Raw genomic sequence first — 23,051 nt, 5'->3', positions numbered from 1 at the left:
TACAGGAGTTCAGGGGCAGAGCAGAGAGTCCAGGAGGTAGCAGTGGATGGAGTTAAAGCAAAGAGAGAGGGGAACAGTAAGGGGAGAGGGGATCAAAGCCTGTGAAGCTGAAATATGAAATACCTCATCCAAATGAAAGTTGAAGTCACCCACGGTTTTGAAAGGAAAAAGGAAGAAGGAAACTGATCCAGGCCCCAACTTTGTTCCAAAGGCCGTGGCTGTAAACCAAAAACTAACAGCATGGAGATGTACAGTCACTGGAAATAAGCCAGTGAGCCAAACAACGGGTTTTTCGTAAACGTAAAACCCACAAAATGTGTACCATTAGTTCCATTTTAAAGTATTTTAAGAAAATGTTTTTATTACTTTTTGGCCACTGAGAGTGAGATATGTTGAATCCTTACTGTTGTTATTATCTTCCTAAGAATAACAATATTTTGGTAGTTAGGACAGAGCCATGCAAGACCTCTGTGCTATTGATTTCTTACTTTTTTCTTATTCCAGTAGAGGGCACTCAAAGCTCAAATAAATGTGTATAATCATTTTTACTGCAATGGATTTATATAACTAAAACTCATATTTACATGAAAAAAGAGAAATTCAGATCTCCTAAGACTTAATTACTAGTCATGCATGGACATTTCACTAAAATGAGATGAGATCTTATGAATGGCAAAACGAGCACAGGCCTCCATGGACATTGCCTCCATACTCACTCAACACCTACTAAAAATAGAAAGGACAGACTCTGGTCTGAAAAACAAGATGGGCTTCTAAACATCAGGCCTACAATAGATACTAGATCCTCAAGTTCCATTTTATTCCCACCTGGACCACTTTGAGAAGGGTTTTCAATAAACTACGGATCATCTTGTAGGCTATTGGGCAGATAATATTGTTCAGTGAAACAAGTCTAAGAATTAAGGCAGAAATAATTTTGGAACTAGAGAAGCCACCTCTGGCAAATACATAGCACAGATGAATGAGATCACTGACAGAGAGTTTGCAGCCACTGTGAGCAGCCCACAGGAAGTACTTAGGACAGTGGTGTTTTAGAGAGCTGTGAAAATCTAAGTATCGTCAGTACTTGAGGGGAGACTATCTTCCAAGCACAAGATTAACTTTATGTGGCTTTGGCTGCCAGAGGATGATAGTAGAAGATGTGAACAGTGGTAACAAGTGGTAACATCGCTGTCAGCATTTCATCAAACACCCTTCTGGAGGAGTTAGACCCTGGGGTCAAATGACTCTACAGTAATCATCTCTGACACAGCTGATCTAGGCTGCTATGATCCAAACACTGTGGCTTTTCCAAACAGAAGATGGTTTGGTTTGGCCTTACTTCTTATGCCATATAAGGATTATTTGTAGGGAGTGAATGGGAATCTCGATAGCATCCTTCGATGGTGGTGATCTATCAGTATGAATTAGCTTCTTCGGTAGAATTCAGTTAAAGGGAAGGGAAGACTCTTTCCAGAAAAAAGTCTTTTTTTGGCAGGATGGTAACCCTGGCTTTCTAAAGAGTGTGTCATGACTTACTTGCAGCATATTTTTTTTCCAAAGCATTTGTTGCAAGACTCTGAAACATTACGATTTAAACAACTTCCCTTATCTGCCCTCTGCCTTCACCAGACATACAGCCATCCAAGCACTCATAAACTGAGCCTTGTCATTTCTGGAATATCTTAGGACTGGGGTTTTCCAGTCATATTATAGCTGCATCAACTCCCCTATGCTCAGCGTGCACATGCTTGTGGGATGAAGGTCTGAGAAGCTATGCAAAATGTATTTTTTTAAAAAAATGTTCCCTTTTCCCTAATAACATGGCAACACAAGATAAAGGATTTAGAATTTAAGACCCTGAGGGTGTCCAAACATCAATAATGAAAACTGAGCAACTTTAAGATTATGAGTTAAATATAGAATATATATTTATGTCTTGCTGTAAATGTTGGTCATGTCTAGCCTTGCCACATATTGTTGAAAGACCAGGGGCAGCTGTCTCATTGTTTATTCTTTTTCTCAGCTCTCTGACATTGACTTGATTTATAGTTGTTAAGTGATAAATTACAAGGTTGAGTCTAGTTTCTAACCCTCTGGCTAAATATTTCTCATTACCTGGTTAGGCAAGCTAAATATTTTATTTAAAATGACTGTGATGATATTAGAGCAGATTATGCTAAGTGAAGTTAGCCAATTCCTAAAAAAAAAATGCCGATATAAGGGAGGTGACTCAAAATGGGGTAGGGAGGAAGGGCATGAGAAGAAAATTACCTCTAGATAGGGAAGAGAGGTAGGAGGGAAAGGGAAGGAGAAGGGGAATTGCACGGAAGATGGAAGGAGACCCTCATCGTTATACAAAATACATGTATGATGATGTGAGGGGAAAAAAACCCAGAAATGTGTCACATTAGATTGGGTAGAGAGAAGTGATGGGAGGGGAGGGGAGAGGAGGGGAAGGAGGGATAGGAAGGGCAGCAGAATAAAATAGACACTAGTATTGCTGTATGTATATACGTGTCTGTATAACCAATGTGATTCTGCAACCTGTACACTCAGAAAAATGAGAAATTATACCCCATTTGATTCAAATGTATGATATGTCAAGATCATTGTATTGCCATGTGCAACTAATAAAAAAATAAAATAAAATGATCATAAGAAAATCATTCAAATGTGAGTCATAATTTAGGTAGGACACTTTTTCCTCTGTGAATCTCAATTACTCCTTTTCCATTTTAACCAAATAGTCTACAGATTCTGTGCCTCTAGTGATGGTTTTTGTATCACTCAGGATGGATTCTGCTACAAGCAGCAAAAGACTTGTCTCAAAGTGGCTTAATAAATGAAGGCTGGTATGGTCTTACCTAACAGGAAGCCTGGGTGCTGGGGGTAATTCTGGGGAAGTTCAGAGAGTCACTCAGTGATGTCATCTGTTCTGCAATAACCTTGGCTTTTTCTTCTTCAGGGTCACAAGATGGCTGTTCCCAGTATCACATCCTCACACATTGATGTTCAGAGACAAGGCTATAAGTATTTTTCTTATTTCCATTTTCTTAATGGCATGAAAAACTTTTCCATGAGTTCCAGTCTTTACCTCACTGGTAAGCAGAGTGTAATGCACCCATCCCTTGGTAAATCACCTCTCCAGACAATAAAGTCACCAGAGATAGCCTAGATCAATCAAGATGCACCGGCATAGAATTCCACCTGCCCTGGAATATGAGGTGAACATGAACAAAGTGAGGGTTCAGAGAAGAAAGGGTGATGGTGAGCGCTGTGAACTGTGATCCTGTGTGTCTGACATTCCCTGCTCATCTATGCTGCTTGTAAGGATGAGCAGAGACCTGCTCAGTCACCCACTAAATGACAAGTATTTGTATCCAATGGATATAATTACAATAGGTAGACACTGCCCTCATTACTCCACAGTTTTAACATATTTGCAGTTTGGTTAAAGTACTTGGGAGCACACAAAAGTCCCCACATGTTCAATTCCTACAGAAGGATCTCCTAAATCTCCTTTCACTCAATTGAATCCTGAACCTTAAAGACATCCCATGATATAGATCATGGTAGAAGTTGCTGCATGGTTACTTCAGGAATCTTGCTAAGGTATGAAACCAGAGGTGACTTATGACCAGAAGAAAAGCCACACAGCTCTCACTTTTGGTCCTTTCACCTCTGGCCTCACTGTGTTGGTCTGAAACTCTCCTGTTATGGGGGATGGAGAGAAAACGGAGCAAAAGGGAACTGACTAGACTTCCTCCTTCTCTGAGTCCAGCTGAGTTGGGCCTGCAATTTGGAGTTCTAAGAGACTGTCACACTGGAAGAGCAACTGAGTTCATCAATTGTAAGAGAGATGAGGTCCAAAATACCAGAAGGTGAATCAGGATGTTCTCAACAGTCAGAGGAGCAGGGCAGAGGCGGATGTCAGTTGAGAAATGGATCCAAAAATTCAGAGCCAGGACAGTGTGAGTAAGAGAAAGCACACCATAATCAAGGGAACAAGTGGAGAGAGGGAGAACTGAGCCCTGGACGGACATGTGGGTCCCTCATCCTGGCTGAACTGGGAGCAGCTGAGATAAAAATAGTCCTGGGAGTTGTTTACATCATCTGATTATTGAGGTTTTGACAGCGCCAGCAATGAAAACAAGAATACATTTCTAATTCTATAGAAGTTGAGAGTGGCTTCTTTGGAATCCAAAGCTATTTATCCTCCAAATAATCTGAGGTTCTGTCAACTGTCTTGCTCTTGTATTTTAACCTCATCTTTCTCAAGATGCTTTCTAGATTTAGGTATCATTATTCACAAGCAGTTAAAATATGACTTCAGGACAAATAAGTTGACATGAAATTTGTCCTGTCTGCCCACCTATTATTGCAGAAACTCTCAAAGGAATAACCTAAAGATACTATGCATGTAAATTTGGGTTCAGATGACAATTTAGTCTACAGATTCTCACTATGTGGAACAAGTAAGCTGTATTTTCTTTTATGAAAAATCAGAATGGTTTTGGAGTGGTGTGCTTTCTCTTACTCTCTAATCATATCTATGTCTATATCACTGTTAGGAAAACTTGTGGTTTCAAATGACAAGACTTGAATAATAGTAACTTAAGAAGCATTTCTCAGATGACAATATATTTGAAGGCAGATCGTCTGAGAACCGCTCTTTTTATCTTTTTGCTCTGCCATTCTGAACACAATGGCTTATTGCCTCAATGTCAAAAAAAAAATGTCTACTTCAGCTCTAACCATCACATCTCACATCTGTGTTCAAGGCAAAAAGAAAGAAAATTGCTGGCACCATTTGTCTTTGTATCAAGAAAGAATATACTTCATTGGCCAATAGTGAGTCTCATTGCTTGCTACAAAGAAAGCTGAGAAAGTATCCATATTATTTTTTTCATTCTTTGGAAAGGAGATGGCCAAAGAAGAATGAGGTGTAAATGAAATTGTCTAACAATGACTGCCACACCTTGCTAAAATAAAGGCCCGGCACAGGGAAGCTATTAAAATCCAAAGGCTTATTTGTTTTAACTTAGGGACTTTTATAGGTTTTTCCTATTTAAATGAAACTTTGTGTGGCATGTCATAACAGCCCCTGAAAACTACGAGTAGACAACTAAAGTTTCAAAGACTGGATTTAGAAACATTCTGGGAGTTGGCAAGTAGAAATACAAAAAAACTATTTTTTTTAAAATCTAATACATCTACTTATTTGCCTTCTAATTTTTCTTATACCTGTATTTTCATAAAAGGATTTCTGTAGTCTTATAAAAGTTCACAAATTATTACAAAGTGGGACAAATTAAAATTGGAGCAGAAGAAGTATAAATTTGGAGCACAAGGACTACAAGAGGCAGAGAGTGACAGGAAGAAGGAATCTGACTGGATATGCACTCCGTGTTGATAGAACTCCAAATTTGCCTTTCAACTCTTTTTCAGTCAATAAGGAAAGTCAAGGCAGTTGCATACACAGTCCACCGGACATATACAATGAAAAAAGAACAAGTGTTTTCAGGAAGAACACACAAAAGGGTCCTCAGTCCATCTATTTCATTTATTTGTCAAATTTCTTTTCTTTTTCCTTTGACTCAGGTTTCTTCTGGGAAAACAAAACAAAACAAAACCCTGTTCTGGATTTCTTCCATTGTAGTGGGAATTAATTATTCCTGGGACCTGGAACAGAAACCAGCTGGGAAAGGAGGTACCCACCCATAGGTGCCTTCCTCCCTCCCCAGTGTCACTCCAGCTACCTCTTGGTACAGAGGTCTTTGCAACTGCTTGGCCACATGAAATGTTTTTTTCAGTACTTCTCCTGTTTAGGGTCATCTTATTATTATTATACCATAAAAAAATAATAATTTTGCTGTATTTCCTTTCTTGGGTTGAAAGAGAAATAAAATATATATTTTTGGCTTGCTCCGTGTCTTCCAGTGGCTCATTCAATCTTCCTGCTGCCGTGGGAGGAGTCACATATTACAGTTGGGTTAAATTATTTGCCCAAGGTTAGAACTAATCAATGGCAGAGCTGGGATTTGAGTTGGCATCTGACTCCAAAGCCCAGGTCCCTCCCATAATACCACTTCAAAGAGACTGCATTTATTCATAAAGCTGAGGCCCGCCATCAGAGTCGGACATCTGAGGTTAGGTCAATCTCTCCTACTCCCTCTGCTTCTCTGCCAGTTTCTCTGAAGGCTATAGTAGGAAGATTCCTGGACTTAAAATTAGAAAGCTGTGTGACCATGTTATAATTCACTGAAGACTTCTCAAAGCCAAGTTTACTCATCTGTGGAGTGGGGACAATGATTACACCCCCGCTCTCTTCAGGGCAATAATCGTAGTGGCCGGGAGGGATTGGCGTCAAACTCCAATGAGGTCCTATTTGTTGAAAATGCTTTGGAAAATTTATGAGCTTTAATCACATCCAATGAATTATTTTTTTATTTATTACTGTGACCTCAAGATGTTGTAATAGAATCCTCCTTCTTTGGTTTTCAGCAATTGGGTCACTTTTTAAGGAAAATATGGATGTCCTTTTCAGAAGGGAAAGATAAATGGTTTTGACTTAGACATTTTCCAAGGCTGAGCACTGACTCCATGAGACTCCATTACAATCTGCAAAGAATCGACTGTTCATTTCTGCCTTCTCGCTAAGAATCAGGTGAGATCGCCTGTTATAGTCAGAGCTGTGTTTCCAGCACTTACCGTAGGGTTAGCATAGTTCAATAGGAATTTGGGGAATCTTAATTTTGTGAGGTTACTTAGGCAGTTTCTCAAAGATAAAGAAGTAAATTTTTCTTAGCAGTTATTTACCTGCTACTGGGGTTATAACTTTGGGATTGAAGGGCATTGAGGATCCTGTCAAAGGTGAAGGTGTTCTCATGAGGCTAAACCTACTCAGAGGTGAGGGAGAAAGGACTAATGCTGGAGGAGTAAGCAGAGGACCTGCTGGATAAAATTGATCATAACTGATTGACATTTTAGTGTCTCCCTAAAACATGAATTATTGTATTTACACAGACACAAAGTGATGCATATATAGGCCTATCTGAGTAGGCTCATGTGCATGGATACATGAGACACTTAAGTCTGAAGAGCATTCCTTGGGAAGATGGACAGCTTTGGAAAGTCAGCTATTAGCAGAAACAGTAGCCATCACTTGGGCACTTCCTGTCACTTGCCACTGTACCACCTCATGGCTTTCCAATCCTCTACCTCTGCCTCTAAGGTTTTTTAAAGAAATTCATAAGTAGAGATTTTCTTTCTTTCCTCCTTCCTTCCCTTCCCCGTCTCTCTTTCTTTTTCCTAATAATGAATGGATGCAAACCAAATTCAGCTGGTACCTAGAATCCAGGAACATATTCTTGGACTTGACTACCTGGAAACAAGAAATTCAAAACAAGTTCCTCCCAGCATGATGCCCTAACCACTAATGTAATTTTGGGTGGTACACATATGCAAGACAAGGAGTAATGGGCTGAGTCTCAAAAGGAAAATGGAAACATTCAAGAGACACAGAAGGAAAAATCTTTCTGACTGTGTGCTCAATCCAGCAATGGAATAAATTACTTGGGGAAACATTTATGGCTCCCTAAATAGAGGTGTTCAGGAGGAAAGTGAGATGGAACACATGCTCTTGCTGTCATCGTTAAGCAGAGTTTATTCAGTGTGGACAGGGTTGGAGGTAGCGTTCCAAAGGCAAAAACACCCCCATTCATGTGGAACGGTGTAAGAAAGAGCTGCATTTTGGTAACTTTGGGCTGTGGTGGAACTCTTGACTCCAGAAGAGCCTGCAGTTGGTTAGCCACAGTGACTCCATGGCCCCTTTACAAACTCAGAGATGCATTCTGCTTGGAAAACCTTGTCTCAGTCAGGTTACAAATACAGAAACATCAATTATTGCTGTGATCACTAAGATGTTTAGAATTCTACATGTTGTCTTATTTGTTACCATATTTTAACTAATTACCAATAAGTCACATATCTTGTTTCTTGGGTATTTGACAGAGAACATTGTGATTAGAAATGGCAACTAAGTCATGAGGTGTATTGTCTATTTTGAATAGAAACATGATGGGTAACAGAAATGGTTTGAAAAATGGGTTGGGAAAGTATACATGAGACATATAGAAAGGTAAGAAAAGTCTAGAAAGGACTTTATTCTTATCCAGAATCTTATAGTATATTAGAAGGAAAAATTGGTTGATCAATTTTGTTCCATAAAAAATTGCTCTTTCTTAGAACCACTTCAGGGATAGAAAACAGAAACATATTTAAATTATTTCATTGTTTCACAGAAAAGCCATGGTCCTGATTCTATTTTTTGTTATCTTCACTACCTATGTGAAGCTGAAGTCCTCTGAAGAAGCTCACTCTATATTGAACATCCTGCAGACTGTTTGATCTTGGTTGAGGAGGAGAATATCATGATTGTGAAGAGATAGAATCTGTACTTCAAGGGCCAGAATTACCCTGGGCTATCTTAGTACCTTTAATTGCCATCCACTTTCCACCTTTGAATCTGACCTAACCTCCTCGTGACTATTTAGTAAATCTCTGGAATGCATCCTTAAGCTCAGCAGCCCTCCAGTCTCTACCAACCCTACAGCAAAGAATGCTATAACATGACATTAGAAACTCAGAAAAGATTTCCCCCTTTTGCTGAAATCTTGTCCCATCTAATGCTCCCACCAATGTATTTGGTTAACATATTCTGTATGGGCTTGTTTGTTCTGTGGCTATGCAGGTACATGTAACCTCTTCCATGGAACAACATATCATTTAGGGCAACGTGAATCCATGTTACTGGGCCATGTTACTGGGCCATGTCACTCATACTTGGCTCAGAATATTTTCTTATTCCCTTATAGCAGAATTGTTCTTTTATATTGACACTGACAGACAACCAAGTAAAGAATTTGGGGGATATTATTGTTAACTCTGATTTTCTAGGGTCTGACTAGCCAACATGCATTGACCCACAAAATGAAACAGCACTTATCATCAGAAAAAAAAAGAAAAATATTTTCCACCCTCCATTTCTGGACTTCTGGCTACAACTGAATATTCTTCCCACTTCTACTGCATAGATGAAACTTCCCCAAGGGCCTAGGATATTTCCCCTTTTCCTCTTTCTCCTTTCTTCTGCCCCTTCCATGTTTACAAAAATATTGGGACTCTTAAAAAATAAAAGGACAGATATTAACTCATTGAATCTGGCTGGCATCATCCCATTTGTGATACGCTCCTACAGAGTTAGACATGGAAGCACCTGTATAAAAGTGTGTATTGAAAATTGTAGGGTTTCACATTTACTACAGGTGAGACTATCATAAAACCAGTGATCTTTGGAAGAATGCTTGCTAGAATCTAAGAATTACTAATTACCTTCCTTCCAGGGCATTTTGCCAGCTTACAGAAGTCAGAGAAGTTCTGTAATAGAGGCACAGAGTTGACATTCTTTAATTTCAAATAGCTCTCTATCAAACATGTTTCAGCTCTTTATAGATTAAAAAAAAAGTTAAAAGAAAAAAAAGACCAAAAAAAGTTATGTAGTTGAAAAGTTCCCATGATGTTTATTTTTCAGTGGAAAAGGATTCTTTCTAAAAGTATTTACTAATAGAAGCACATTTTTAAATTTTGGAGTTCTGAAACAGTCAAAGCAAAAGTAGTCAAAGCAAAAGTGATCCAAAAAGAGAAAATGATATGATAAAAGAAATAGAATAATTTAGAAAGAAATAAAGGTTGAAAAAAAAGAGCTAAGAGATTTAAAAAGGATTTTATAGAAACTAAAGTTACAACAGCATTAAAAGATGTTCTGGAGGTTGTGAAGGACAAGGTGACTCCTCCCCCTCAAAAATAAATTCAACACTGATAGGAGTGACACACCTTACTGACTCTTTAGGGAAGAAGAAGAAACCACCAACAGTGGAATCCTGAGAGAAGAAAGATATGGGGTTCACAAAGTGGAAATCCAGACTAGGAAATGGAGAGGAAGCCAGGCTACCTGAAAACTTTCTTGAGCTAAAAAAGAAGTACCAGGGTATACCGATTGAAAATAACTAAACATTTTTCAGGAAATGTTAATACAAAGTGTCACCTACCATTCCATCATGAGTTTCTGAAATATAAAAGTCAAAAAAGAAAAAAATAAAGATAAATTTTAAGCATCTGTGAGAAAAAAAAAAAAACGTTAAAAAGACTTTAACAGGCTAACTTTGAGCGTATCAAAGATAAGGTTGGCTTCAGCCTCCTTCAGAAGCAAAAGGAAAACCATGGAGAGAGAACAACAGAATATAAAGATTAAGGGATTATTACCTGAGAATTTGATTCAATTGAGTTTGTATTCATGTTTGACAACCAGAAACATGTTCTCGGATGTGCTCCACTTCAATGAGATGTGTAATCCCAGGCTGTTTTTGAGAAACTATGGGTAGATATATGCTATGGTATGGTTTTGAGCTTAACTATGAAAGTGGGTGTTGGGTATTTGTAAAACATTTTATCTAAGGTGATGAAATATCTTATAAAATATTTACTTGAATTCCCACAAAACCCTGGGAAACAAGCAGTTGATTTATGGACTCTATATTTAGAGAAAGAAGGGTTTAGTTAAGTGATGCATCTTAAGATCTCTCTAGTACAAATAAAATCAGGATCATGTCTTCCCATTCTTAATGCAGAGGATACTGCTTATCAGATTAGTATTGCCTCTTTCTGTCTTGATTTAATATTAGAAAGTTTCTATAATAAAAATTTGAAAAAAGAAGGAAACTGGCTTGAAGGGTTGACCATGCTTAAAATAAATTCCTCTTTCTTTCCCAGGACTAGGTTAGTGCTTACGTTTCATTAGAAGCTTTCTTTAGAGTCTAGTAACAATTTGTTAACTTTAACAGGGAAAGGCTTTCCATAACAATGTATTCTTTTAGTTTGGGGGTTCTTATGATGTGCCAGACACTCTTCTAGGCAATAGGGTTAAGACACAGAGAGCTAAACCAAGTCAGACCATAGAGTTAGAGTGAGAGGACAGATACCTACTGAGCCTACTGCAAAACGCACCAGCTTTGGAAAGCAACAAGCCAGTTCTGGTAACTGATATATGCTACCTTGAAAATGAAGGGACAACTAGGACCAGCAGGCATCAGGAAAACCAAAGGCGTGAAGAATGAACAAGCAGAAAGTCTGATGATGCAGAAAACAGAAATTATTCAGGGTAAAGAACGCAAAGTATCTTTTCTAAAGGCACTTTTAAAATGTCCTTATTAATCTTTTAAATGAGATTAAATCCAAAGACAGAAAGAAAACAGACTAATACAAACACTTTTTACAATAATTTTAACAGAATAAAGTTAAAACAAAAGTAGAAGAGATGGAAGGCAAAATTGAAGAAGTCTCAGAAGACACAGGAAAAAATATGGAAAATAAGAAAGAAAAAAACAATGGAAGTATTAATCCAAAGGGTCCAACATCTAATTAACAGCAGTGATTTGTGGTGGTACAATGTGCTTTTTTTGTGTGACCATTATTGTTTTTGTTTATATATTAGGAAAAAAATAGCAAATATTTGTTGAGATTTTAATTGTGTTAGATCCTGGGCAAAGGTCCTAATCATAATGTCTTGTTTAATTATTGGATCAATTTTTAAAAACGGAACAGAGATTCTAGATTAAAGAAATATTTAGAAAGTATATGGTTATAATGTGTTTCTTAACTGTATTTAGTTTCAGGAAAGTGAAAATAGTCAAGGGATAACTTTTTGGGTGATTGGATGATAACAATTGAGATTGAAATTCAAAAGTAGAAACTGGTTTTGGGGAAAACAAGATAAATTAGTGTTATCATGTTAATTTGAAGCAATTTAATAGACCTCTGAATGGATAAAACCAATGGATGGGTGTAAATAGAGTCTGAAGTTCAGGGGAAAGGAGGAATCAGAAAGTTTTGTGAATCACCAAGGTCATCTGTTAAAACCAGAGGTTGGACACAATCACTGAAATCCGAATCTAGACTGAGAAGAACAGAAAGCCAAGAAGAAGGGAACCTAGTGGAGAGGCTGGGAGGAAGCCCTCAGTGAGTGGGGACACAGGAACATTAGAGTCTATCTAGACAGCTGTGGAATGAGAGAAGTTTGGGGAGGGCGTGGCCAAGGAAAGAAACAAATACACTGAAATTTTCTATGTAGAAAGTTATTAGTAATGTTTGTCAGAAATATTTATTAGCTTTCTGGGAATGAGCCAGATTACAATTACAAGTAAATGAGGATTTAATTCATCAAGTTCTTCATCTTCATGGATTTTAATATCTATGTATGTATATTTTTAAGATTAAAAGAGATACAATGTCTGAAGAGTATTTACCAATGGATTCAGCACATAGGACATGCCCCTCAAATGCATACTTCATCGGTTCCTTATAGTGACTGAATGCATGGATTTGGAACCTGGGTAGAGTTAGATTCATAGTCTAGCTCTGCCATTATATAGTTGTATAAACTTGAACTTATCAATTTGTTAATGTGTATTTTCTTTCATTTATAATATTGGAGTGGTGGAGCATCTACCTTCTAAAACAATTTCAGGTATGTATGTTATTTTTTCATATTTTGAATGGTATACAAATAACTAAATATTTGTGTTGTGTCATTGAGCATATTAGTTTGTGAATTGGCATAGTGAGGGTTTTCCAGGTAAACGGGGAACACAGTTTATTTTAATATTGGTTTATATCTGTTCTCCCTAGCATTCTCTTTTCCTCAAATGACTGGTAGAAAGCCAGATCTTGCTTTGGGTACTTCAGTAGGGTAGATGCTTCTTAAATCTGGAAAAAGTAATGGTAGGTGTCTGGCATAAATGAGGGAGACTGACACCCACCTCCCAGAAGTATTGGAGACTCTCAGGGGGGTGGAAAGTTCCCAGGGAGGGCGTCAAGGACTCAGTCCTTGAGAACTTGTGCAACCAAGACTCTTGAGTCTCAGCACTGACTAGTGGGGACCTTGAAAATCTTAGAAAGAAGGACTTTTCTTTGGCTAAGACCCAGAAAATTTTAGGATAGGGTAAGGGAAAAAAATTCATAATAGGTCTGACATCCCATTTATTTGTGTTAGTTTGAGGACTAAAGAAATGTAATGTGTCTGGCATATGAATCTATATCCCAAACAATCTTATCAGTGGGCACATTCATATCCATATCCATCTACCAAGAAGTACTTGTAATTTTTTCTCCATGTTGCTGAGTTTTGCTCATCATTTTTATTTCTTTAGCTATTACACCAACCAGAAGTTTAAAAAATAAAAGGCCTCATAGTTAAGAATGAGGAACAATTTAGCTACAATCTGCATAGAACAAACAGAAAGAAGGATACCTGTGAGATGATGAACCACACTTCATGCTCTCCAGCCCAACAAGACAGTGAAGAAGTCAGACAACTCTTTCATTCTTTATCACTACTCCAACCAATTCCATCCCAGAATTATGTGTTGGTGGAAATTTGGAGACTTCAGGCAGAGTGAGATTCACTTACTGGCATATGAAAATTGAAATCTCATGATGGACATGTAATGCAATCACATAAAAATAAAGTTACCTCTCCTGAATATATATATATATATAAATTAAGATTTCTCCCCACTCTGATGCTTCTAGAAGTTTTTGTCTTGTGTAATACCTTCACGGGAGCAGGTATAACAAGAACCAGTTGAATGGTACTATACTAACTAGACAGATGTTCTAAATTTATATTTTTATTCATCGTTAGTACTCTTCTATTACCTATTGGTAGATGTAAGCATTATACTTAAAAATTTATTCATGGCATGAGAAGTTACTATAGTACCTGCCATACATATCATATTCTCAGTGTGACAGTTCAAGATCAATTAATGTTTGCTTGTCAGCCTTTGGCACCACCCCAAATAAAGATCTTCTAAGAATCTGTCCTTTCCAGGAATTTCATCCAATAGACTCTGTGCTTCCACCTACCTCTCTTCCTCTCTCCCTGCACCCTTTGCAAATAACTCTCTTGTTCCACTGTAAATAAACTGCCACTCACTCTCAGTTTTTACCCTAAATCTTCGCTTTATCATCTGATTTTTTTTTTCTGACATTGACTCCTCCATGGGCTTTCTTCCTCCAATCAATCATGCATATTTTCCTGTGGTTCCCAGATCTGGAAGACATAAGTGAGAATTGGGGTGAGTAGGAGCCACTAAGGACTCTTATTGCCACCCACTGCTGCCCCAAATGAGAAGACAACAAAACATAGTGCTAAAATGGATGAGCCTTATTGTCAGTTTTCCTGGATTGAACCCTAGCAACATCCCAACTCCCTTGGACAAATTATTTGGTCTTTCTAAGACCCAATGGCCTTTATCTGTAAATGGCAATAATAAGAGAACCTACTTCAAAAGGTTGCTCAATGGACTAAAGATTATACATAGATCAAACACTTTGTACCATGACCAGCAGACATGAGTGCCTGACCATTAGGAACTGTTGATAACAATATCTTCATTGCGTTTTTCACCCTTGTATAAAAACAGCCTTGAGGCTCTGACTACCTCATTGTGCATCTTGGTGCCTGATACCCACTCCAGGTTTATTATTATTTTTTAAACTCTCTCTTAGGACTTTCATGCCCACTCCACATAAGAAATTCATCCCCATGACCATGCCTTACACTGTTTCACTATTCACAATTATTTACCCTTTGAAATCTTAAACTTCAGCATTCTATTTTCTGAGAACTATTTTCCTTCCAATCAGCTCTATGTCATTTCACACATATGTACACTTCACCTCATTAATACTTCTGATCCCTAGATATTTTTCACAGAGTATTCATTCCTTTCTAGCTTCACTATTTCCTTCACCAAAATCAGATGGGCACCTATCAGGATTTTTTTTTTTTTTTGGTCCTGTTTTGGCTCCTGCTCTTCCTGACTCTGGAACACTCTGCATGCACTGTCCAAAATAGCCACATTTCACATGTAGCCAATGCCTGCTCAATTGCACAGCACAGATTATTGGACATTTTCATCATGAAAGAAAGTTCTACTTTCAATCCTTTATCTAAGCATTTGACTTTCTCCCCTGTACATCTTGGGATAAAAACATTGCTGGATGAGATGGAACAACTTCAGTGCATCTGCTTTCAGTGGTCTTTATGAGTACCTGGAGCTCTTCTGAATTAGCTTCTTCTCTGTGTTTGCCAGCTTTCCATCACTGCGGACAAAATACTTGAGCTAATCAACTTAGAAGGAGGAGGGGCTTACTGTGGCTCATGGTTTCAAAGGTTTTCATCCATTGCTGCTTAGTACCATTGCCTTTGGGCCTGTGGCAGCACAGTACAACATGGCAGGAAGCACATCGTGGAGCACGTTGCTCACCTCTCTTGGCCAGAAAGCAAAGAGAGAGAGGAAAAGGAGGGGCCAGGGTCCACATATGTCCTTCCAGGGACCTAACTTGCTTCCAGTAGGCCATACTCCTGAAGGTTCCACCACCTCCTAATAGCACCATGGGCTGGGGACAAAGCCTTCAACACATGCAACATTTTGGGGGTGGCGACATTCCAGATCTAACCATAGCAAGCTTCTACTCCTTCTGCCACCATGATAAAATTTCCAGCTGTCTTTGCATATCTCCTACCCCATCACATTTACCCCCTTTGCATTTCTCTCAGCAGGTGAACTTACTTTTTTTCTTAATGATAATGGATGAAAACTCTCATCATGTCCTCTGACAATTATAATAATGTTTCTATATGACTTTTTATCTCCTTTAACCCATGCTTAGAATTCATTCACTAGCTAACAAATATTTTGAGCCTCTATTACATGCTACATTTTAGGTGCTGAGATTTAGCTGTTAACAAAAATTTTTATCCTTATTTTACAGTTGTCAAGTAGACAATAAATAAATATTTAAGACAGTGATAAGTATAATGTAGAAAAATAGAACAGGTAATATATTAGGATATGCGAGATTGTTGTTAGTTGCTATTTTATACTGATGGATCCAAGAAGACCTTATGGAGTTAGCTGACAAGAAAATCAGAGAGAGCTATGGGGTACCTGGTGAGGAGTACCTAGGAGAGGAAAAGAGTTGCAGAGGCTTGAGGCATGCATAGGATTGTGTATTGGAGGAGACCCATGTGGGAATAAAGAAAGCAAAGAGTAACAGAGAAGAAGATATGGTCAAGGACATACCTAGATCAACTAACCCAATTCTACCATGGCGAGGATTTTGAAACCATGAAAGGGTATGATTATAGAGGAAAGACCTTACCTGGCTTATAATTTAGAAGTGTCATTTTGAGTCCTGAATACCCTGTGAGGATAAGAATGGAAGTAGAAAATATGCTAGGAGCATATTGTAATAATTCAATATGGTGGTGAATTTAAGTCAATTGGGATGGTGGAATGGCAGTGATGGAGGGGGTCAGTAATGGTTTGAAAAAAATGAGTCCATCATTTTGGGGGATACTGGGGATTGAACTTGGGGACACTCGACCACTGAGCCATATCCTCAGCCCCATTTTATATCTTATTTAGAGACAGGGTCTCAGTGAGTTGCTTTAGTCCCTCGCCATTGCTAAGGCTGGCTTTGAACTCCTGATATTCCTGCTTCAGCCTCCCGAGCAGGTGGGATTACCAGTTCATCATTTGTTAGTACTGCAGGAAATTTGCTTCTCTCCCTGCTCTTGTATCTTGAAGCTATCCTTCTTTATTTGCTTATTTCTCTCAAAAGAGAAAAATGTTCAACTTTTTTTTTTGCGGGGGTGGGGGGAGTGGAGTAACTGGGATTGAACTCAGGGACACTCGACTGCTGAGCCACATCCCCAGCCCTATTTTGTATTTTATTTATAAACAGTGTCTCACTGAGTTGCTTAGTGCCTTGCTTTTTCTGAGGCTGGATTTGAAATCATGATCCTGCTGTTTTAGCTTCCCAAGCTTCTGGGATTACAGACAAGCACCACTGTGTCCGACTCATCTTTCTTGTATCTTAAAATAAAAGATTCATTTCCAATCCGCAATGTCCCCATCTCTAGTCATTATTCCATTTCTTTAGAACTTTTCGAAGAGTGTTCTATCAAACTGAATCCCTTTAGGCATCTCATCTCCTTTTCTTCCCACTGAAATTTGCCTAGAATCACAAAGTTCTGGCCTCAGGCAGGCCAAAACTGGCACTGGTCTGAATATTGTCAAATCTGTTAAACTTTTTTTGTGTGTCTTAATGATTACCCTGCTTCATCTGACACCTCAAAATTCTCACTTTTCTTGGTTTCCTTGACAATGCTGCCTATCCCATTTTCTCTTCCATATCTGGATCCCTCTCAAAATTCTTCATGGGTTTCTCTTCTTCCACTCACCTCTTAAATATGAGACCGTCTTTAAGTTTTGAATCCTCTCAAACTCTACTGTTTCCCAGGAAGGCATGGGGTACTGTGAGAAATAAACCCCCAAATGATGATTCTTTCAAATCAATAGTTAAGTCTCAATGTTACTCAAGCAATAATAGGAAATTAATATTCTTAGTCTATGGTGTTTTAAGATTGAAATTCTAACTCAGGGGCTGAGATACCAGATAGCTATCAGAGATGCCAGAGTGAGGGTTATATAAAAGATCATGAGAGTGTACAGAGAAAGGTTTTGTAAGATGCTTCCAGTAAATGCATCTGCCTTGTGTGAGCCCCAGTTCTATCAAGCTGGCACAGTTAATCTTCAACTTGAGTGGCAGAACATAGTCCCAACAGTGACCCCTGCAGTTGAGAAGAGCTACATATTGATGTCTGACTCCTACCTGATAAAATATACATTGGTCTATGGCAAGGTAGAGAAAAAAAAGGAGAGGATTATGTTTGTGAATAAACCATCTTGCACCAATGGGGGACCAGAGAAATGTATGTTTTCCATGGACCAAATACAGTCTCTGTTGTAGGGAAGGGTAGGGCATAGGACTGTCTCATTTCTACTCAAGAGGAGGACCCAGGAGGAGAACACACCAACCAAGAGCTGTATGTGGTTGACTCTGGGCAGACAAGGCCTGTATGGGAGCAGACAGCCACCAGAGGAGCTTGAACAGTGTCGGGGCTACTATAAGAGAAGGGAAAAGCAAGAGGGGAACAGCCAGCCAATAGAAGGCTACAACCCATAGAATGGCAGCTGCAGGTGGAAAGACCCAAAGATTAGAACACAAGCCAGATGTAAGCATCTGCCCTGCCTGGAGTGCACGCGGTCAACTTAGTTCTCCCTCAGTACGTTTTGTTAATGGAGGTACAGGCTTATCTCTAGGGATGGAGGAAAGAAGGACTTGTCACAAGTTGAGAAAAGAAAATGAGGCACAAGAGCCGTAAATATGGGGGATAATGTAAAATAAAGCACACATAGCAGTTCAAAAGAAATGGGTTGTAGACTTCAGCATCTTTTGGACCCAGTTAATTTCAAAGCCAGGCGAGGAGCCAAGACCTACAGGATATTCCCCTAGTAGAAAAGGCTGTGTTCACAACTTGGCTGTATAGACCCTGACCACTCAGGTCACTTGGGAGCTCCTGCCCTTGGTCTCAGCTCTTTTTTTGAGTCTCAAGAAGCCATTAGTATTTGGTCCTCCAACTGAAGAGCTAATACAAGGTTTAAATGGTATTCAGAGAGGTAGAATACTTTTTGGTGGGCAGAGTGTATTATTCTATTAAAAACTAGTTAATAGAAAATAAATATAATGCCAACAAAGACCTTATGCATATATCCTGCAACTAACACACACAAAAAAAATAAGAGAGCTAAACCAAATAGCAAAGAAAGCTAAAGTGCATACTCAAAAACTGAAGAAGTTTTAAACCAACAATTTGCTTACACATTCAAGAAAACTTTAAAAAGAGATAAAAACACTGTCAGAACCAGTAGAATTGAGGAAGGGGATCTGAGGGAGGGAGGAGGGGTAAGAAAGGAGGAGTACTAGGGATTGAGAATGAGTAAACTATATACATTTATGACTATGTCAAAATGAACCCCATTATTAGTTACAGCCATAATTTTTAAAATTTCAGTAGAATTTTGGGAGATGAAGAATGTTCTCTCCATTTCTGAAGGACATTAACTATGTCTCCCATTTTCTCTGGATAGGTAAATTCTAGGGAACTAACCTACCTATGTTTCTTCCCTCCTTCCTGCTCTCTCTCTCTTCCTTTTCTTCTTTTAGCCCCCATAGTGCTTGTATTTTAAAAATGAACAACTATCATCATTATAATCATAAAAATCCACTTTAATGAAAAATAAATACTGTTTAATGATATACTGTCATTAAATGACAAACTTTAAGTAGCTACAGGTAGAGAAACCTAGAATTATCTACAGTTGTTATAAAGTCCTGGGACTAGGGAACACTATTTTAATCAAGATAGCTGCTGTATGTAAACTTGAGTCAGATACACAAAAAGATCTGAGATATATAAAACTACAATTAAAAGAACAACATTAGAACTGGAAAAATGTACATGGAATTAGACAGAAAGCTTAGCAACAGACACCTGATCAGCAGAACAAAGTATGGGGATCATATTTGTGCATATTCAATAAGTGATAAAAATACCTTCCCAAAAGAAAATTCCCTAAGTGGTGCTTATTCAGTCTTTAGAAAATAATTTTTTAAAATTTTAAGAAGTGTATATATAGCTTTTCTTTTTTCTGTTTATTAAACTATATTTCATATATTTTGCACTAAAAAGTAAAACATCATACTTTGAAGAAATAGAGATGAATATACATTTGATTTCCTAATGGGGAAACCTCAGCATAAAAAAATATATATATATATTCCTAGAATGGTCTATGTAAAAATGTAAGCTCTATTTTGAGTTTAAACACTGTAAACAAAAGTTATAGGCAAATGAAAAATGGGAAAAAAATCACAGTAAGACATATTCATACAAATTTATTTATGTAATGAAATACTATTTAAAATGTAAATAGTCATCACATGCCTATAATCCCAGCAACTCAGGAGGCTGAGGCCGGAGGATTGCAAGTTCAAGGCCAGCCTCAGCAAATTAGTGAGATCCTGTTTCAAAAATAAAATTAAAAAGGGGCTAGGAATGTAGCTGAGTGGTAGAGTACCACTAGCTTCTATTCTCAGTATCACACACACACACACACACACACACACACAGTATATGACATGAAGAATGACTCAAAAGAAATTTGTGCAAATGGGCAATGAAATGTTTATTCTTAACTAATAATTTAAAAACCCAGATTGAAACAAAATGTATACCAAATTTGGCCTGAAAGGAGAGTGGGGGAACTATGATAATATCAAAGATAAAACATGGCCCTTATAATATTAGTTAGAATGTAAACAGTTAAAAACTGTTCAGAGGGCAGTTTATATATATAAATAAAGTTATATATATATATATGTATATGATGTATATGGATCTTAAATATGTTTATGTTCTTAGATTCATTATACAACTTCTCGGAATTTAAATCAAGGAAGTAACCAGAGATGCACTGAAAAACGTAAAAAAGATGTCTGGATATTAGTAATCATTACAAAGTTTTGAAAATAACTTTAAAATACAATAGTAGACTGGTTTATCTATGTGAGTGGTGCGTATCTGTAATCCCAGCAACTAAGGAGGCTAAGGTAGGAGGATGGCAAGTTCAAGGACGACTTTAGCAATTTACCTACACCCTGTCTCAAAATCAAAAAGAAATAAAAAGATCTGGGAATATAGTTCAGGGGTTAAAAAAAAAAGTATTCCCCCCACCAAAAAATAGTAAATGGAAAAAAAATAGTAAATGGGTTTAAAAATAAGCAATTTACTTGATAGATTACTGCCCAGTCATTGTTTTCAAGAACTAATTTGGCCATTGATAGTACACAACATATAATGATGGGTGAAAAATATCATTTTACAAAATTACAATTCAATTGCAATTTTGTTTTACACATACACCAAAATTTTAATAGTTATTTCTGAATAAGATGATCACATGTGATTTATATTTTTTAAATTTTCAAACATTTTCTATATTTTATAAAGAATAAGTATTACTTTTAAAATGAGGATGCATGTTATCTAAAAGCAATGATCTGGGGATCAGGAGTGGCTAGATGAAGAAAAGGTGCCCCTCCTCGCTATCTTTATAGGGTTTCCTTCTATCCAGAGGCACCAGAAGAGGGAGCCTCTGCCTCTTCCCACTAGCATAATAGATCAATCACCTGGCAGGTCTGGAATATTCTACAAGTCAGTAGGATTCACTTTCCCTGGTGGTCAAATTTTCCAGGTCTTTCAGAAATATTCATAAAAGGATTACGTAGTTTTAAGTAGCCTTGTGAAAGCTTCCTCCAGTGGTAGTATTAACAAACACTCTGTGTTAATGATTTGTGCTTGAGAAACCCTTTGCCCTGGTTCCACGTAGGCAGCTGCTGGAATTCAGAAGTATCTCTGCATCTGGAAAAGACCGGAGCAAAATATGGATATACTCGAAGACTTTGCCTTAGCAGCCACAAAAAGTTTCATGGAAACGACCAGTTTCACAAATGCAACCCAAGGGGCTGATTTAGCTACCAACAAGTAACTGTACCTGAGATCTCTCCTATGCTACTTAAAAAAAAAAAAAAAAAAATGTGTGCTATTCTTCATGGTACCAGTTAGGGGCAGCAGATATCTTGGCATTCTTTGTCACTTGAAGGAAGCTTCCAATCTGAAGATCTTAAAGTTGCTATGTATTATTATTTTATTTACTATGTTACATGGTCTGGCAGTTCTTTCCTGCACCAGCATATCATTCTGGAAGCCAAACCTGCCTCCTAGTCAAGTGTTTATAATTCAATACAGAGCAAAGGTGAACCTAAGTAATAAATTATCCTATATAATTACTGCATTCTGCAATAGCTGAGTTTCATCATTATCTAAATATTACAAAGCCACAGCCTTCTCTTTTGGTCTTCTCATTGTGTCTCTCATGCATGCCTAAGTAAGCTTTATTTTGACTCTTTAAAATACCCTCAGGATGGGACTGCAAAAAAGGGGATGAGTGAATACATCTATAAAATGGCTCTGTAAGGGCCCCAAGATGCTGGTTTAAAAGGATGAAGCACAGCTCTGACTGTGGTAAAAACATTTATTTTTCCTGATGCATATAATATTATGGAGACACACCTTTTCATATATATATATATATATATATATATATATATATATATATATATATATATACTATATATGTATATATATGCATTTATATATATATATATATATTCACTATCAAATGGCCCAACAATTTTGTCTGTTTAAAAAGAAATGACAATAACAAGAAGCTGAGCTCTTGAGAATCTTTGAGTCAGTGTCTTTTTTTGATTGTAATAGTGTGCCTCTTTCAGTTTTCATAAGTTCTTCATAATTAGTAGTAGGTGGGAAACAGGACCACAAAGAGGTAGGCTGACTTACAACTTTCAACCAGTGACATAGCTGAGTGTGTGACTGGGTGTCCCCCACACCAGTCTACCCTGGTGGCTAGTCACAGAATGTGTGTGCATCTCTCCAGAGCACTACAATGCTAGACACAGAAAGTTCAGATCAGCCAGCAAAACTTTTTAAGTAAAAGAACAGAAATAATGCCAGTGAGCAATATTTACTGGCACATTCTATAAGCCTTACATGTATTAATTCATTTATGCCTCACAACAATCCTATCCGTGAGGGAGGTGCATTACTATCAGCATTTACTAATCGGGAACCGAGCCGCTGAGAGGTACAGTTATTCACTTAGCATCCTCCAGTTTGAAAGTGGTGAATCTTGAATTTGAATCCAGGTTATCTAACTATAAGACCCATACTATTAACCACAACCTTTTACTACAACTACAAATGGAGTCTTTACATTTCAAAGCCCAAGTGTGCAGAGCCATGCAAAGACCATGAGGCCATGCAAGGCAGTGCCCATCTGGACCCTCAAGGTCCTCTTTATGATGGCTGTCTTCTCCAATCAGATGTCACCACCAGGATTAGAGAGAACCCAGAGTCATCTGAGATGCTCTCATTC

The 23,051-nt window shown here is 37.8% G+C and overlaps 1 long non-coding RNA gene across 9 annotated transcripts in view; it reads right to left on the bottom strand.

The window, feature by feature from the left end:
* The window catches only part of LOC124088350 (uncharacterized), a 99,452-nt gene that overhangs the window by 60,307 nt on the left and 16,094 nt on the right, over positions 1 to 23,051 (bottom strand). For 5 of the 9 annotated variants that reach the window (XR_009226093.1, XR_009226088.1, XR_009226094.1 and 2 more), the window contains exons 3-5: positions 21,226 to 21,457; positions 14,057 to 14,173; positions 13,370 to 13,527 (exon numbers count right to left, since the gene is read on the bottom strand). This is a non-coding gene — a long non-coding RNA (uncharacterized LOC124088350). Of the gene's footprint in view, positions 1 to 13,369; positions 13,549 to 14,056; positions 14,174 to 21,225; positions 21,458 to 23,051 lie in introns of all 9 variants that reach the window. The other 4 variants (XR_009226089.1, XR_009226090.1, XR_009226095.1 and 1 more) reach the window with 3 other exon arrangements.

The sequence above is a fragment of the Marmota monax genome, unplaced genomic scaffold (genome assembly GCF_021218885.2).
Source record: "Marmota monax isolate L192 unplaced genomic scaffold, Marmota_monax_Labrador192_F-V1.1 WCK01_AAM20220418_F8-fsc00109, whole genome shotgun sequence".
NCBI classification, from domain to species: Eukaryota; Metazoa; Chordata; class Mammalia; order Rodentia; family Sciuridae; genus Marmota; species Marmota monax.
The sequence above is the reverse complement of the archived record's forward strand: the minus strand, read 5'-3'. Positions and strand labels throughout refer to the sequence as shown.